This window comes from Ceratosolen solmsi, unplaced genomic scaffold, assembly GCF_000503995.2.
Source record: "Ceratosolen solmsi marchali unplaced genomic scaffold, CerSol_1.0 scaffold10, whole genome shotgun sequence".
Taxonomy (NCBI): domain Eukaryota; kingdom Metazoa; phylum Arthropoda; class Insecta; order Hymenoptera; family Agaonidae; genus Ceratosolen; species Ceratosolen solmsi.
The window spans coordinates 22911288-22930669 of record NW_011948412.1 but is presented as its reverse complement, the minus strand read 5'-3'; positions in this window follow the sequence as shown (position 1 = coordinate 22930669).

Sequence of the window (19382 nt, the reverse complement as noted above, 5' to 3'; positions counted from 1 at the left end):
AAAGAATTATGAAATTAATTTTGTGTTAAACTGTATTTCTATTATATTATATTATATTATATCTAATAAATATAAACTAGTGAGTAACATATTTTTGTTTATACTTACAATTCATTTATTACGTATTAATTGGAATATCACAATAATTTCCAAATTTAGCAAACATTTTACTTTTTTAATTAAAACCAAAAAATATTATGTGAAATTATCAGTAAAAAATTATATTTTATATTTGTTAACTGTTAAACATATTATAAACAAATTAAAATTTTTTATTTGAATGTATATTGCGTGTATTTAATTACAATTTTTAATTTATTGTAATTACTAAAATTTTAATGACCTTTTTCAAAATCTATTGTTCTAATTTTTGATCATAATATTTTCAATTTGGAATTCATTTTACAATATAGTAGGGAAATTAAGTTTTATGTTATTATTAATTTTAATATATATTTATATATATACCTATTAATTTAATTATATGTATAATAAGTAATTTAATAAAAATAATTGAATTATGTAAAAATCTAAATTAATTAATCTTCATTAATCTATATCTTTAGTTTTTTAATAAATAATAAAAATGGATAAATATCGTTAATACAAATGTCAGGCATTATTATTTACACATATATTTCTATTAGCAGCGCAACATTTAACTGGAAATATAAAATTAAAATTTTCATTCAACGTATAATTTATAGAAAACTTTTGAAAAGATGTATGTAGGACAGAATTGGGAAAATGGTGATAACCATTTATATGATTTTACCTTTTCGCCAAAACAAAATGATGTCAATTTTTTGCAATTGTTAATGGAAGTAATATAATTAAATCTATTGTTTAAAATCTTGATTCGTAAATAAAGTAATTTTTTTGTTTTTGTTTTTTTATAAAATTTTTTATTTTTCCTTATATTTAGTACGATGAAATTTATCGATTTTTAAACTGTTGTGATTGAAATATATATGGAATAAATACATTGAATAATATGGTTATTATTATTATTAGGAAAGTATTAAAGAATACAATAAGCAGTAGTTAAAGAAATTAAATTGCTATTTATAAATTAGACACTCTATTTAATTTTTAATTATTTTAAAACTTCATATAATAATTACAATCAGTAACCTACAGCGAATAATTTAAATTTTACTTATTTATTTAAAAACACATATACTTAATAATTAATTTGCTCCACTTTAATTTATATGTGTAATTTATTGTGTAATTTATATAGTTTTTTTTATAGTATTTACTTTTTTATTTTAGTTATTTTTGGAACATTGTTGTCTTCATTATTGAAGATTTTAATTAAAATTGTTAATATTATATTTGGGGTTGTAAATCTGATTGGTATATATAATAGAAGTTGATGAGATAGTATAAATTGTGGGTGTGTCAAATTAACAATTTACCAAATTGTTCAGAATGAACTGGACATATAGGAAAAATTCTGATTTGAAAGATGATCATATTATCAGGTTTTATATAATATATAAGTGCCCTGAGTGATAAAAATGTGATCCAAGCCGTAAACTGGGAAGGACGTATAAATGAAGAAGCTGTTCTTAAATATATTGAATACTGATTTTTTGAACCGAAGCTGCGCAATGCATTCGATGATGCCAACTTGACTCGCTGTACGTAAAATATTTAACCCAATTACTCAATTTAATTGAAACAATACAAGCCCTTGGGCGCATCGAAAGATTGGATGTAGAAGTTGACAAGGTTGGAGTTGCTGAAATGTCAATGAAAGCATCGCTTGGGCTACAAATTATGAAATAGCTTATAGATTTCAAAACATACCACCCATTCCTTTCTTGAAAACGCATCTTGTGCTTATTTAAGCGGTTAAATTACTGCTGAATGCTTTGCTATGGGGGAGAACTTATTCAATGAGCATCTCCAGTTCATGCAAGAACTCGTATCAAACATGTTTACCGTGAAATCCCATTATTATTATCTAAATCTAAATTACAAATCCCTTTCATTATTCTTGGATATGTGATCCTTGTTTATAGCATCTTGCATAAATTTTCTCAATTAGTTTTTTTCTTAATTTTCTTAATTATAAAATAATGAATGAGTCTGAGAAAAACAGCCAACTTCTTTAAAAATATTTTATGTAACTCATTAGGGAATTTCTTACTGGTTTCAAATATTAATTACACGATATTAAGTAAATTATTTCAAATTCATCGTTTTGATATTGTTTTAGCTAGTTAAACACCTAAAAGTATTCTTCACTAAAACATACTCTTTTAATTGTATTATATAATGGTATTGAGGATATCTAATAGTATATACAATTACATAGTATTTAGAAATTGTTTCGATATCATTATATTCATAATATTTTTATTATAATGTAAATCTGATTTAATAAAAAAAATAAGACGTTTTAAAACTTCAAAGATATTTGTATTATAATATTGGTGATATTTTTTTTATATTATTAGTACATTGATAATAAATATATTTAGTTATTTTCGAAGCTACTATTTAAATCTCAAAAAAATTATGTTGTACGGACACCATAATTGTGAAAGCGAAAGCTACTAAAGAATTTTCTTAATACCTGTTAATCTCCAGTAAATTGAAGCACTATTAAATGACTACGATGATTAAATGACTTTAAGCCATTGTAGTAATTGCATGTATATATTGTGTGTGTACAATACAAATTTTAAAATAGTAGAAGAATGTGAGTGTCGGTTTTGTATATCAAATGAAAGTATTTTCGTTTGTCATCCCGATGTTCTGAAAAGCGAGACGCGATAACTCAAAAGTAAACATAGATTTAGATTTTAAAGTATTGTAGGAGAAGATGTAGTGTAACGCTAAAACAAATTGCAGTTGGCTTGTATAGTTTTTACCTCATCTCAAGAGAAAGCAGGTCCGAATGCACCTTTAGATCTCCATGAGTAGCACAATTATAAATTTATGAAAGGACGTTCGAATCATAATCGTGACGTTGGATAAGCGGATAAATGCATAGCGTTGAGCGTTTACAATGCTTTAAGATTTCGATTCACATCACGCACAGTCAGAGAGCTAAGTGGCGTCTAGGGTGTTGCTATCGAGTCTTAAGAGACAAGAATGCCGCCAAGTTATCAATATTAGTCGAATTATATTACTAAAGGAAAGAACTTTTATCTTTTCTTTACAAGAAGAATTAATAAAATGCAGATATGTGTAGAAAAAAATTATGCAAGAATTTTTAAAAATATCGATCAATCCATTTTATAGTAATGAATTGAACCAAATTTTCTAAATAAATTTACACAAAGCGATTATGTATATCCTTAATTCAAGATTTCTTTCTCCTTCATCTCAAGTTAGTTTAATATTTATATGATGAAATACTATTTCATTAAATTAGTGAGTTGAAATTTATGAATTTTATGAAAAAGTCATATTATTTTAAATTGAATTAGTTTAATTTTTGTATTTAATTATGATTTTTTTTTTAAATTGTATTATTTTTTAAATTTAAATTTAGTTAAAGAAACTATAAACCTTCAAAGTTTAAAACTTATATTATATTAAACGAATTTTATTAATTGAAACCTGTATTGGTCTATAATTTTTTACACCAATTTTATTATTTTGTGAACTATAAAAATTAACAAATTTTTTACTTATAAGAAGCTGTTATTTAAAATTTATAATTTGACTACAAATTTAAAATCTGTATGTTAATATATAATGGAGATATCAGTACATTGTTTAAGAACACTTCAGTTATATATCAATTTATAAATTATAATGTTTAGCTATATAAATAATGAAATAATTCAAATATTATATTTAAATTGAATATATTAATTGAATAACCAACACTAAATTGACGATTAGACAGAATTTGTTAGTACAATTAGATGCATATGAAATTATCTTTACGTACTATTAAAGTTATTTACATGAAAATATTTTATAAAATACATCTACTAGAGTGACATTTTCATAAAAACCGATTTTTACAAGAATGAGCAGAGCCATATTGTAATATTATCTACCATCACCAAGCGATTAACGTCTGGATTAACTGAGACGTTTGCAGCTGAAGATTAGCCGAAAAATGCCACTTTGCGTGTAGCAGTTTTATCTACGCAGAAAATCACGCCTGTAATAATCTCTTACTCATCTCTCCCTCATCACGATTGTACAAATTTTCAGACTGCTGTAAGAGAGAAAGAGTAAGAGAACTACTATTGTATAATAAGGATAAGAAAGAAGAAGGTGAGTGTTATCAATCGATCGTTTTGTTAAAATTTTCTAGTCACTTCAAAGGATAATCAGTATATAGACTATGGTATGGTAAATTCACTGTAAACTTAACAAATATATTCATTAATTATTTTTTGCAATTAAAATTTGTTGACAAAGAATTCAATAAATGCAAAATAAAATATACAAATTTTATCTTTTAATATAAGCACATAAGCTATAATTTTGCTTGTCAAAATTTTTGGAAATTAATATTAATTATAATATTATATATATAATAATATCATATAATTTTATTTTAAATTCATAATATATTGTATATAATAATATATAAATTATATATAAATAAATGTAATAGATAATTTATTAAATTGGTTTTTAAATTGAACGAAATTATAAAACTTTATAAAGAAATGTGTTAATAAATACGTTTAATAGTGCAAAATTACAAAATCAATTGAAATCAAAATTTTTCGAATTCTTTATTTATTGTATTTTTAAGTAAATTAAAAACGTACAATTAAGTGTGTATGAATTTAGTGCTATGCGAAAAAGGAAAAAACTATAAATATTAATATATATTATTTGAAATATCTTATTTTATTTATTAATGTTTTATTTAGTCAACTTTATATAAAGCTTTTCTGCATTAAATCCAAATTGCCAAGGTAGATTGCAAATATCATTTTAATTATTAATACAAAATATTGTAATAATAATAATGCGAAAAATAATAATAATTCAGCACATAAATTTATTTAACCGTTGAAAGAATTTGCAATGTAATCAAAAAGAATTATAAATCATCAAAAACATCTATTCAGCAAATAAATTTTGCTGAATATGATTAGTCCAATTATCATTAAGTAGTTTACTCTAGTGATTTTTGTTGAACGGCACTTTTTATTGAAGCTACAAAGGCAAAGTTACTTCTCATAAAAATGAAGTAGCGGAAAAGTTTTATTGAAAACTTGTTAATCGAAGCTAGGAAATTTGTATCTAATGAAAATCCTTTACACTGATATTCTACATCTCTATTATTCTAGAAAAATTATAAGTCCAAGAATAATCTAAATGTAATAATATGTATTCATCTATGGAGAGATTATTCTCGTGTTATCAAAGTACAATGTACAGGTTTTTCAATATTGCCTTTACATTCCGATCATGATTTTTTATTTATAAAAATTATAACACCCACAATATTATTAATATTTATATTATTCTCATAAGCCTAAGAGTAATTTGGTTGATCTATTTCTGATTTTGTTTAATACTGTCATGCATATTTTATTTATTTAATTATTTTTTACAATTCATGTCAACTCATTCAAAATTTTATAGCTTTGACATATTTGAATTTATTTTTAAAATAGCATAATCTCAGTATAATCAGTAAACACTCAGTATAATGAGTTTACTACATTGTTAATTAAGACATAGGATATATATAAACGTGATATTTTTACAATAAATTTTAAACTCCTTACTTAAATCTTAAATTGATTAGATTTATAATAGGCACGATTATTTTATAATAGTTACGATTAATGTTTTCAATATAATTAAATAAAAATATCAATATATATAAATATAGATAATTTATAAAATTCATACATTCTTCTTAATAAAAGTTTAAACATATTATTAATTGTAATTTATGCAAGTTATATACATTATTATTTAATTTATATGTATTCTAATAAAGAAATAATTGATATTTCTAGCACTCATTTTGCTTAATTATTTAGGGAGCATTATTAAAGATTAGTTGTCTATTATAATTACTTCATTCAATTTTTCTATATATTACAAAATAAAAATCTAAAAAATAAATAAATATATGTATATACACATTTCTTTATTTATTTCGTTCATTAATATTTATTTTATAATATGTAGAAAAATTATATGCATTCATATATTTATTTATTTGTTTATATACTTATTTAAAATATATGTACATCGTACTTATTAATATATTGCTTAATATTAAAATGAATAATTGTCATTGTATACAATTAATATAATAAGAATATTTTAAAGTAACTGTTCTGCTACTTTTTTAAATAACGTGATTTAACGTAGTTTAACGTAAGTTTTCTAATAATAACTGCAGTACTTAAAATGAATATTATATTATATTCTACGTACAGTAACATGTTTGAATAATTTTGACAGAAATTATTGCTTAAGTTTAAATGAATTGAATAACATGAGAACGTAATTTCACATAAGAATTTATGTTTATTTGGTGTAAATACAAGTGACTTATATAAGTAAAATTATTGTGACAATTGAATTCTAAGTTTCATAAATATATTATTAAATTAATTAATAATAGTTAGTTATAAATTAAAGCATATATTCTATTATTAATAAACATAAAATTGGAATTTTACATTAATGTGGGATATTTCATATTAGTATTTCACATAATTAGTTTAATTTCATTCTTTTTTTTAAATTTATTTTCTTTACACATTATTTGATATATTTAACCATACTGAAAACATACAGAAAGAAAATTTATATACATATCAAAATATAAAATAGTTAAGAATTTTCATTATGTTATGAACCAGAAATAGAGAAACAGTAAAACGAAATACACAAAAATTATAAAAATAAAAATAAAAATTACTAGTTCAATTAATTACATAAGAATGAATATGAAAAAATAAATAAAAGATGAAAAAAAAAATCACATTACAAATGCCAACTGAGATTCTCCACTTACTTTTTTCTCTCGTTCTTTTTTACTAAAGTATCAAGAAGTGACTAATATTCAAGAGTTCGCGTTAATAAGTGATTTGCATATAATATTCTCATATGGCGGCCCTTATTAATAATAAATGCTGTAAATACAATAAAAGACAGAGCCGGGTGCGTATTCCAGTGCGTTTATAATGAAAAAATGTATCTGTGTTCGTCTTGTATGATAATTTTTAACATCAACTCGTGACTAATCAACCTTATACACTAAATCAAAGATTTTTTTTCCATTAGATAGTGTGCCATTCTCGACAACTTCTCGTGATCATTTTACCTTTTTGAACATCGTCATGGTAATTATTTTTACTTGCTGAACGAATTAATGACTTATGGATGCATATGTAAATTAGCAAGGGGAAGAGGAGCTACTTAAAATAGTTTACTAAACATTAAAGAATTGTTTTACACGATTATTAAGTTATTATTTATTATTATGTAGTTATTATTAAAAGAATTATTATTTTTATATCAAGTTCAAACATTCATAATAATGAATAAAATTTTATTAATATTTATACATCAACTTTTTTATGGTATAAATGATATTTTATTTAATTTGTCGTTATATTCCCTTTTAATACATGCAATAGCACAACAACAAAATAAGCATTATGAAAACATATTTTGAATAATTACATATATGTTCCTCCATCTTTTCTATTTCAAATGAAACTTAGAGCTATTAGTAATATGTACGGGATTATAATAATCGTATTCATATACCAGGCAAATTGAAGATACGCATAAGTTCGACAGTTGGTACGCTTCTTTAAATACATATATATATAGAAAGAGATAGACGAACAGAGAAAGAGACAGAGAGAGAGAGAGAGAGAGAGAAAGAGAGAGAGGGGGGGAGGGAGAAGGATGGGAAAGCAGTGAGAAAGATGGAGAGAAATAGACAATAAGTTATGCATTGTGCCTGCTGGATGCAATATAAATTCAGAGGGGTGATATTCACGAGACATCAGTATGTTAACGTTTTCAGTTCCAAACAAATTAGAGGTCCAAACCAATTAGAGAAGAGGAGTTGAGTACGAAAAGATGAACAAAATTATTACAATATAGGTCACATTATTTTATGTTAATATTTGTCTACATCAAAATTTAAAAAATTTAATATAAAATTTTAATAATATTGCTTTAAAAAATCTACGTAATTATAATACTACTTAACATTGTAGTAATAATACAATATCTAATTTTTTATAGATGGACTATTTGTCACATTTAATTTAATCGCTCGCAATGCAAAGCTAAGAAGAGTACAAAGAATAATAATTTCAATTGTTACGAAAAAAGTTTCTTTTGAAAGCGTATAAATTAGCAGCATTTACTTTGCGGTATTTGGTCTTAAGCAACTCTATGCGTGATTGATTGCTTTTAAATTAGAATGGGATGAAATTAAATGTGGCAATAGAATTTTGCTTTAATAAAAAATCCACTTCGATGGTTGCAATCACAATCGTCCCCAAAGTCCAGGATAAAGTGTATAACTAATCGAAGCGGCTTCGAATCTCGTTTAGAGATTTATTTCCCGGTTTAATTCAATTAGTGGATGGAATATACTTTCCTCGGACCCTCAACCTCCTTCTTCAACATTTAGTTATTAACTTGGATCATGTTGTCTCTATTAATGATATTTTCATCGTATACTATGATGTTCAATCATGTGAGAATTTGACTGGCTTCTTGGTTTTATTCATTAAACTTACCTTCATGATATCTAACAATTGTACGATATCTATAAAGATTCGATGATATGCTTCTCATATGTAAGTTTTTTTATACTAAAAAAAATTATTGATATTTTAAGTACACTTTATATTGAGTCTTCTCAAAATATTATAAATAATAAATGATTTCAATAATACTATTGAAATATCCAATTTGTAAGTATTTAGTGTCTGATATTTTCAATTTTTTTGTTAATACCAATATAAATTTAAAAATTAAAGTGTACGTTATATTTATTGTTTATTGATTTCATTCTTAATTTTATATGATTAAATTAAATTTAGCGCTTAATTTAATTAGATCGCTCAAAAAATATTAAGTATATGTAAAACAATTATTATCATGCAGTTTATTAATTTGAAAAGGATTATATTAGATGTTTTACCAAAAAGTTTTATAAATTCAATTAAGACAACATTTAAAATTCCATTAACATACTCTATTATACGATAATTTATATATTTCTTTAAATATTATAATCTTAACATAACTGATGCTACTTTTTATTCACAAATATGTTCCATTTCATTCCAGTTTATTCAACTGGTTAGATTGTATAACTGAGTACTCTTTGTATACAGGATTTAAAATTTATTATCTCATTTAATACTGTTTTACTACAATATTTCAAATTATTTAGAAAATGTTTGTTTCTACTAACATATGTATATAGGTAGGAGTAATGAGTAATAATTATGATAATTATTATTTAAACTAGAAAGTTTATTAAATTGACGCTAAATATATCATTTTAATGTAATCGATAAATTTCCTATTTTCGTAGTAATTAAAAATATACAAAAGTATTGGAAAAGAGAGCTTTATACTTATTTTGATGTTCGATATTATTTTTCTATTGAGACTTTGTAAATTCTACTTTATATTCTTATAAATATTTAATAATCACAGTTATTTAATTTTATGAGAATTCATTCTATTCTATTCTATTTTATACAATAAATGTTATTCAAGAAATTATTATTCTGATTTTATTTAACATTTGTTTTGAATTGAAGTACAAGAAAACATAATTTTTGAAGAAATATATCAGTAAATTATTTTATAGCATTAATTATGTAATGTGATATTAAGTAAATATATTATACACAATATAGATGTTTTCAAATTCTTCTAATTTGATTTAGTTATTTATTTTAATTAATACAAATTTACGATAAAGAAAACCTTCATTTTTCTATCACACTGTCATCTAATTAATATTTAATAGTCATAAATTTTAGGTTTTGAAAATGGAAGTGTTTATATAAAATAAAATTTAAATATATAATTGTTTATTTATTTTCTACAAGAACATTTTATGTACAAGTTGAAATACTCATATACTTTAAAATATTAATTTTATTTCATTCTGAGTATATTTAAATTTTTTATAATAATACTATAATACACAATTCATAGCAAATTATTATATAAAATAGAATTTTATTAAAACTTTCGAATACGATTTAACAATACTTAATTTCAATGGATCCAAATAAATTATTTCATTACTTAAGAAATAGTTAAAATAATTTATAAATATAAATAATAGCATTAATAATAATTCCATATTAAATATGCTTTCAATTTTTAAACAATATTCTATGAATTAATTTTAATATTTTGCAATAAATTATTATGAATTATTGTACAATTTTGAATATTTCAAATTGTTTTATAAATACTAAATATTTAAAAATATAAAATATTAAAAATATTTTTTGAATGATGTGAAGAAATACATATATTATTTTAAATGATCCTATGAGAAATATTTTATTTCTTATGCTTATAACTTTTATGTTATTGTATAATTAAGAACTGTATTATATTGTATTATGAATGTATTATATATATATTATATTATTGATTTTGAATATTATTTTTTTAAATATTGATACAAATAGTTGTTTTTTATTTTACTACTAAATAAATATCTATTAAAAAATTATATTTCACAATATTGAAAAAACTTTCATTATGTGCCTTTTTACTTAACATAATAGATAGGATTATATTATATACCAATTATATTATATTATTTATTAATAATCATGGAATTATATTGTATAAGATGTTTTTAAAAATAGACGAAAAGTGAGACCGTCACTTTATTAATTTCAATTTTTATCAATTGTGATGAATTATATTAATAAATGAAATTAAAGGAAAAAAACAAAATAACACATACAATAATCAATTTGAAGGAACTTTTTATTCGTATAAAATATCGATTACTTTAAATAAGGAGCAGAATTTGTCAGATTCGAGTTTTTTTTTTACAAAAGTATTCAAAAAGCAAATAAAGCATATCAAGAGGATTAATAAATTTAAAATATCAAATATGAATGTAGAGTTTGGAATAAAAAAAAGTGACAAAGACTAAATACTAAAAGTAAATCGATACCGGCAAATTTATCTTAATAATTTGAAATTTCAAAACAGCACAGTGATTTTATTTTTAAAATTTGAAAATATGAATATATAAATCGGATGTATATAAGCATTTGATATAGACATTTTGATTAACCTTTAAAACACTGTACAAATTTTTATTTCCTATAGTTTTACCTATTTAATTCTTCTTATTCTATTTAATTCTTCTGAATGGTCGTATTACATTGAATGAAGCTTTCTAAGCATTTATTTTTTAGTTCATTATACTATGGTGTAGAGATTAAAAATTACAAATTTTTCATTATTTGATATCTATATTATATATGATATAAGAGTTATGTATGTAGATTATTTAAATTCAGTTATTATTAATATTTTTAATGCATAATTATTAAATGGCTTTCATTCGTATTTATCATAAAATGGCAATAAATCTAAATCATTAAAATTACATAAAATTACTTAATATTGTAAATTTAAAATAAATGCATAATAGCAGCCCAAGTATCAGGTTTCCACAAGTATTTATGATTCTTCATTTTATGTATTTTTTATACCTTCATATATATTTATTATATTTCTTAAATTACTTAATTTTTTTATGAGTAAATAAAAACATATTTTATTCATGTTTTCTAGGGGATTAATTTTTTCTTTAAATTTACAAAATTGACGAGAAGATAATTAATAAAAATACAAATTTCCTACATAATTACATTTTAATCAGTCTATATCATATTAAATTTGCATTCATTTTAATAAACACCAACACGTATAGTGTTTTTTAAATTATAAATTCAACTTAAAAAAATTATCATATCCAAAAATATAGTTCTTTACTGAAATATCTCGAATCAATAGAATATAATCAATTAATATTAGTAGAAATAAAGTTAGCAACAAATTTAAAATTATGATTGGTAATTTTAATTTAGAACATAATTCGTTTATAATATTGCTCACTATAAAATTAGTGAATCTCTTATTTAACAGATATTTTTGTAAAATTACGTTTCATATATAAATTACACTTTGTAAAATAAGTATACCAATTTTCAATGTGTTCGAGTATAGAAGTATTATAAAAATTTCAGCAACTATTATCATTATTTTTTTAAATATAATTCACGAACTTTCTACATCTTAAATACAGTTTAGTTTAAGAATTTGACAAAATAAGAGATAATAAATCAAATTCGTATAATATCACAACACTTTAGATTCTCTTACAAAGAACGTCAAGATTAAATATTTATTCTTTGTTTTTCGTAAAAAGAACAATGTGATCTCTTGCAAAGAATAGCAATAAAATTTGCAGTTTCTGAAATAAGTTGGAGAAATAGAAAAGAAAGTATATGCTACAATAGCTCCATTAAACTTTTAATTAACATTGTTAATATTAAACTCATTATTATTTCAATCTTCCCTATAATGATAGCTTTTAAGAGTTTAATCAATTAATAAATTTCAACTATTATTGCTATATGTATTCCAGTTGAAAATTTATATAATCTCAAATAGTCGAATTTAATATTTATTCAACGATAGCACAAGGTAATCGCACACCGTTACAAACTAACTTGAATTTATGTTATTATTTAGAGCTTCAAAAAATTTAAAATAACTTACCAACCAATATTCAAAAGGTGAAGATTGATTCCTTTAATTAAATAATTTATCTTTAGATTTCGTACATCACTCCTACATCACTATATATTAAAATTACGTAATGATGCAATACGTTGCTCCATGAAGTACAGATTATACCGAATATATGTGTAAATCAAGAAGACATTGATGAATGAATCCCCAACCTACATTATGCTTTGCTCCCTTGTATATCCTGAATTAGATAAAGGTCGGTACTTAGTACATGATAACATGTGAAAAAGGATCACAATGTGGTGTCACATCAATATTTCTGTGATTTTCATCTTATCACTTCGAACATCTACTATTATGAAGTAAGTATAAAACACAACACGGGGACTTTTTTATTTGGGCAATTCTTAGATGACTCATTTTTATTTTTGAGCTAACTTACCGTCTTATTATAATTCTCTAAAAATTTTCATTGTAAATATTATATTTTCGTATAATATATAAGTTGCAATATAAGTAAGAAGTGTCAGTTAAATTGCATAAATACTTACGTGTGAAGTGTGGCCGTTTATAAATGACAATAAAGCAAATATTTGAATGACAATGAAAGTAATTTTTAAATAACACAACGGTCATCGAACTGCATAATTTTTATCGCGTCTTTGATTAATGCTGCTATGCATTTTCGAAATTATAAGTAAAAATTAGTTGAATATAACTTCTTCTTTAAATTTCTAATTAGCAATAATTCACTAAATATATCTTATCTATGACAACTATTCTATTTTAATAAAAATAAGTAAATTATTTGCTTAAACGTATTTCTATACTATTTAAATTTATTACATATCTACAATGAATATATATGTAGAGATACCTTTTAAAAATATTGTAATATATCTCTATTTTTATTTTTGTTTTCCTTAATTTTTTTAATAAAAATCACTAAAATGTTTCGATATCTTTCAGCTTAAAGAAACTTAATAACATAATTATTCCTACAAAATATTTCATATTAAATTTTAATTATATTTTCAATATTTTTAAATTTAAAATACATTTTTTATCACATTCTTTATTTCAATAAATGTAATATACATATTATGTAGTAAAATTGAAATTGATTAAAATTATTTTGTAATCAATTTACATAAGTATTACCATCATTTATATAATTGATTGAAATATTCAATAAATTTTTATATAAAACTCTACAAATTTCATAAATTTATAAACATTAGTAATATATACAATATTATTTTCAATCTCGAATGTCAGATATGTAAATAATTTAATGTATAGTGAATCTTCACCTACGATCAAAATGTATAGATTTTATTTTAATAAGCTTCTCATAACTCTAATAGTTCTGTCTATATATATATATATCATTTCCCAATTTTAGTAATTTATATACTAAATAGAACTGGACGAGATTTTGTATTGTTATTGATTGCTATTGTTAATGATAGTTATTAATTTTTCGATCTTTTACATAACAAAATCTAAAGTATTAACATTTTAAACATTATTCTTATGTTTAGTTAAACGCATTCAATATAAATTTTTTAATTAATATGAATAATGCAATAATTTAAAACTACAACTATTTTAAAAGTCAAATAAATCAATTATATATTTATAAATATCATTTTACTTTACAGAATTTAAATTAATTTACAGCATAAATTACTAAACATTGATAGTATTTTATCACAGTAACTATGAAATCAACGTTTTATTGTACACTATATATAAAACATTCTCAAAGACAATAATAATACGGGAATAATTTCCTGATACTTATATTCTGCTTCCATATTCTTCATATCAATGTCTATCAAAATTTTATATTCACTTTGCGTTAATAAATATACATATATTTATTACTAAGGGTTATAAAGTAATTTATAAATGTTTTAATTTATAATTATATATTAATATAATAGAATATTAATTAAATTGTAATTCAACGCTAAGGGCTCATATAAAATACCCAATAAAAAATAATCAGATTTATAAACACTGTTATTTATTTTTAGGTCAGTAACTAGACTTTGTTGACACACTCAAACGTTCGAAGTTATTCATGTAAGTTAAATCAATAGGTTTTTCTATCCCTTTACGGTCGTCCCTCTATCCGCAATCCTTGGAGATCATACAATTGGAAGTGTATGCGATTTTATGTAAAGTTTAGCATGTCATTGATTCTCTCACGCCTGACATTTTATTAACAGATATTGTAATTGATGTAACACGCTTGGAATAATTCGTGAATATTAAAAATTTGAAAGGTATTACTTTAAAGGTGATACTAATAAAGGTGAGGTATTTATTTTTGGGTAAAATTATTAAAATTTCTCTTATGAAGTTTTAACATGGAATTTTATTTATTTCAAATAATTTTTGTTTAATTTCTTATATTATTATTATTATATTTAGTTATTTAATCAATAGTGTCGTTTGACGGTAAAAATCTTAAAACTTATCTTAAAATACTTAAAAAGATAAGTTACAAATAGTAACGAATTTATTTTATAAAATAATTTTAAAAGTTTCATAAGTTGTGAAATTATAAGTTTTAGAAAAGAATTAATAAGTTTCATTTATAAGTTTTCAAAGATTGTATTAAAATTATTGTTTAATATTGTATATAAAATTTTATATATAAATATATTTTATATATAATTGTGGTGATAATTGTGGTAATATGTAATATTATTATATACTATTTATTATTATATACCAAATGCAAATTTAATATAAATATTTAGTTCAAGAAAAATTATAGTTTAATAGAAGATATTTTAATTATAAAGCTGATATAAGTTTTTCTTTTTTTTATATATATTATTTATTTGAATATTTATATACAAGAAATGAATGAATAATAAATATTCTTAGTCTACGAGGTAAAAAAGTTAATGAGAATAATTTAAGCTAATATGGCTAATTATAATATATTTATAATTTATCGAATAATAAATATGACACATAAAAATTTTTTTAATGTCAATATAGTAAATGTTAATAAATTTTCTGAATAAATACAATTTGTATAAAATTATCATGACTTTATTATTCAAACAAATATCCGATTTACATTGAATATTCTACATCTTTTAAAATTGAAATAAATTATGATCTGCATTTAACTTTTATAAAAAATTAAATACATTAATTTAATTTATAATTTTTATATCATTTAAATACTTCTAATTGATTTTCATAAATACGAAATAATTTTAATACATATTATATATACATACAATAATTTATTTTTCATATTTTACCATACTATATAAATAAAAAACTAATATATATTGATTTAATAGTTTTATAAAACAATAAAATGATATCTAATGCTAATAGAAATTAACAATTGATTTATATATAACTAAGTTAATAAGTACAGCAATACACTTGAATATAAATGTAAATAGAAGCTCTTTTTAATAATATCGACTATTGATGAAACAAATGAAATAAATATATGTAAATACATATAGGCATACGCATAAAAACATACACACATAAATACGTACAATTTTATTGAATTAATATATCGAGGCATGTTGTTATCTATTGAAATCGTACATCATTTTCTACTTCTGTGTTTGTAATTTCTATTGAATTTTAATCCTAATTTTCTGATTATTTTATTTATTATACTTCATGTTGTTTGAATAGATTTTGAACATATTAACTTTCATTGCATAAATGATTAATATATCTATTCATTTTTTAATCTTTATTAAATTTTAACAATTTAATTTAAGATATATGAAGATATCTGAATAGAGATGAGCAATTTTTATTTTAATGACTCAATAAAAAATGCAGTTTATCATTTTCTCATTAATTGAATATTTTATTATCAATTTCATACAAAACATATAATATAATATAAAAAATTCGTAATATTACAATATAAAACAATATTTATTGATAATTGGTTCTTATTAAACAAATTGAAAATGATTTTAAATAAATTGCATATTTATTTTTAAAAGAAATATTTATATCGTTAATATTCAGATAACTACTTGTAAAATGAAATTGTTAAAACTAGTAAACTACCGCATGCATGTACATTAATGTTATTCATTAAAGTGCCATTTGAAACTATTTTAGTTAAAAAAACCAGACAGAGAATATTAAATTTTTAATTTTTAAATAAACACGTCGATATCACTTTGAAGTAAATAAGACATCATGATAATAAAATAATTACATTTTTTCGTCAAGAATTGGATATTGTTAGTTATAGATAAACTTAAAAAAGACATGTGCCACCATTTCCCAGAAGATAAACTGAAAACTACATATCGAAATTAGTATCGATCAATTGAACCCCTTTAAGTTCTAAAACGCAAATCGTAACAATCGGAACTAACAAATAAGAAAGTGGTATTACAAATCAAAATAAAACGCATGACAAACACGTTACTGTATAAAAAGGTAAAGAGACCGTATGATTATACTTCCATTCCTCAGGTCAGAGATCGTGATTAGTCGAAAAAAAGAATGATGGGAATGAGATTTTAGAAAGAATTTTAGAATTGTATCATCGGGGGTGCGAATCAATCGAGGACGAGTTGAAGGAAAAATAGGCGCTTATTGTGTCGCAAGAGCCCTAATCTATTGAGCGTTACATATCTTATTGTTAGGCTGACATAGCCAAAGGCAACGGTATATGTATTGTAGACCACGGAAGGGCACACGTTCCAAATACCATCAATGACGAGTGTGTAGAACGATGGTAACCCAAAATCCCTATAAGTCGACTAATGTTGGCTGAATAATAATAGTGAATCCTTCTGTTGAATTTGTTATATTCCGCAATTTAACCCCATTGTAGAAAATTTTCTTATCCTATATATACTTCTGTATCATTGAAAATACTTAAAGAAAAGAATTGAAGTACGATTTTTATCATGATTTTCGTATTATTTATATAGATAAATTAATTTATATAATTGAATTTATATAAAATCATAAATCTGATTACTGCACTATGTTTGGATACCCCTAATATATTATGTGATTTACATTCGGACTATTAATAACATTATATTTATACTATAAGTTATTTATATTTTTAATATTTTTATTATAAAATATTCTTTTTATTATTTTATGAAATATTTACAAAAATATTATTATATTAATTAATAAAATTATTAATAAAATATTAGAATCTAACTAAGGGTACTAATTTTATTAAATGAATTAAAATAAAGAATAAATTTTAGTATTAACAATATCATATTTTTTTGCAGACTCGTATGAAACAATGCCACAATATATACATTACCAGTGATACAACAGTTATTTATTACAAAAAATGTATGGATAAATATTTAATGTTCTGTATTTATCAACCGAAAAATGTTTAATAAAAATTTTAGCGTTGAGATACAAAAAGGAAGTATTAGGAAGTATTGAGCCTGATCTTGCTCTGAAGAAAAAAGAGGCGGTTTTAGCATTCATAGCGTCGCGATTGACAAAAGGGAGGCTGATTTTATATCAATATATTGCACAGTTAGTTATAATGCAATTAGGATGAAATAAGTTATTAATTATTAGTATTAATTAATTAGTATTTCATGAAAATATTTCATAGACGTATTAAAGTAAATTCACAATAGAATATGATGATAATAAAGGATGATAATAAATCAAACAAATTAGTATATGATGTCCAATATATTTATTGAAAGAGCAGGATAAGTTATTATTTAGTAAAAAAATCTAAATATTATTCACATTCTTATAAATTGATTAAAATTAGGAATAGTTATAATAAATTATTACAATAAATTTACAAATTTAGAAAATTCAATGAGAAAATAAATATTTCATAAGAATAGTTATGAAGACAATTAAATTAAATCGTAATTTTTCTTTTAACATAAAATGAAACTGTATTTATCAACGTACGTTATAAATATTTTTCCTTTTTTCAATAATTTAATGTGCAAAACCTTTTTAATTCATCTTATCTTAAATAGATAAAATGGAAACTGAATAAAGGAATTTTTTATAACGTTTATTTGACATTTTCAGTAATTAGTATAAAATTAACAAAAAAGTATTAATATAATAATGTAATTATGTAATAACCTAATTATCTACTTAGAATTTTTCTAAAATTATTACATTTAGCATTAAGAAACATAAATTATATTATTTATTTACTTATTTATAATTCAATAAACGTTCAAACGCAGTATTGAATCGAATACAAAAATATGCATATTTGTAGATATAAATAATGATATTTTTTAAATAAGTTTCGTTAATGTCTTATGAATACTTACATAATTGGATATAGTATATACAACTCAGTAAATATGTTTCTTTTAAATAACAAAATTTGTTAATCTTCTCATAAAAAAATGAAATCATAAAAAGAAATATTTATAATTTGTATGTAACTATTAACACAATGAGCAATCAAGTTAAATATTGAATGCATTTTAATATATTCATGTCGAATGACTAATTTTAACAATTAAATATATTAGATTATTTAGTCAACTTTTTTAATTAGTCTGTTAAAAAGTGCAATCGCTGCAACTATTTTAAAGTTTATTATAAATTTTTTAAGATTATCTGCATAGTTTTAT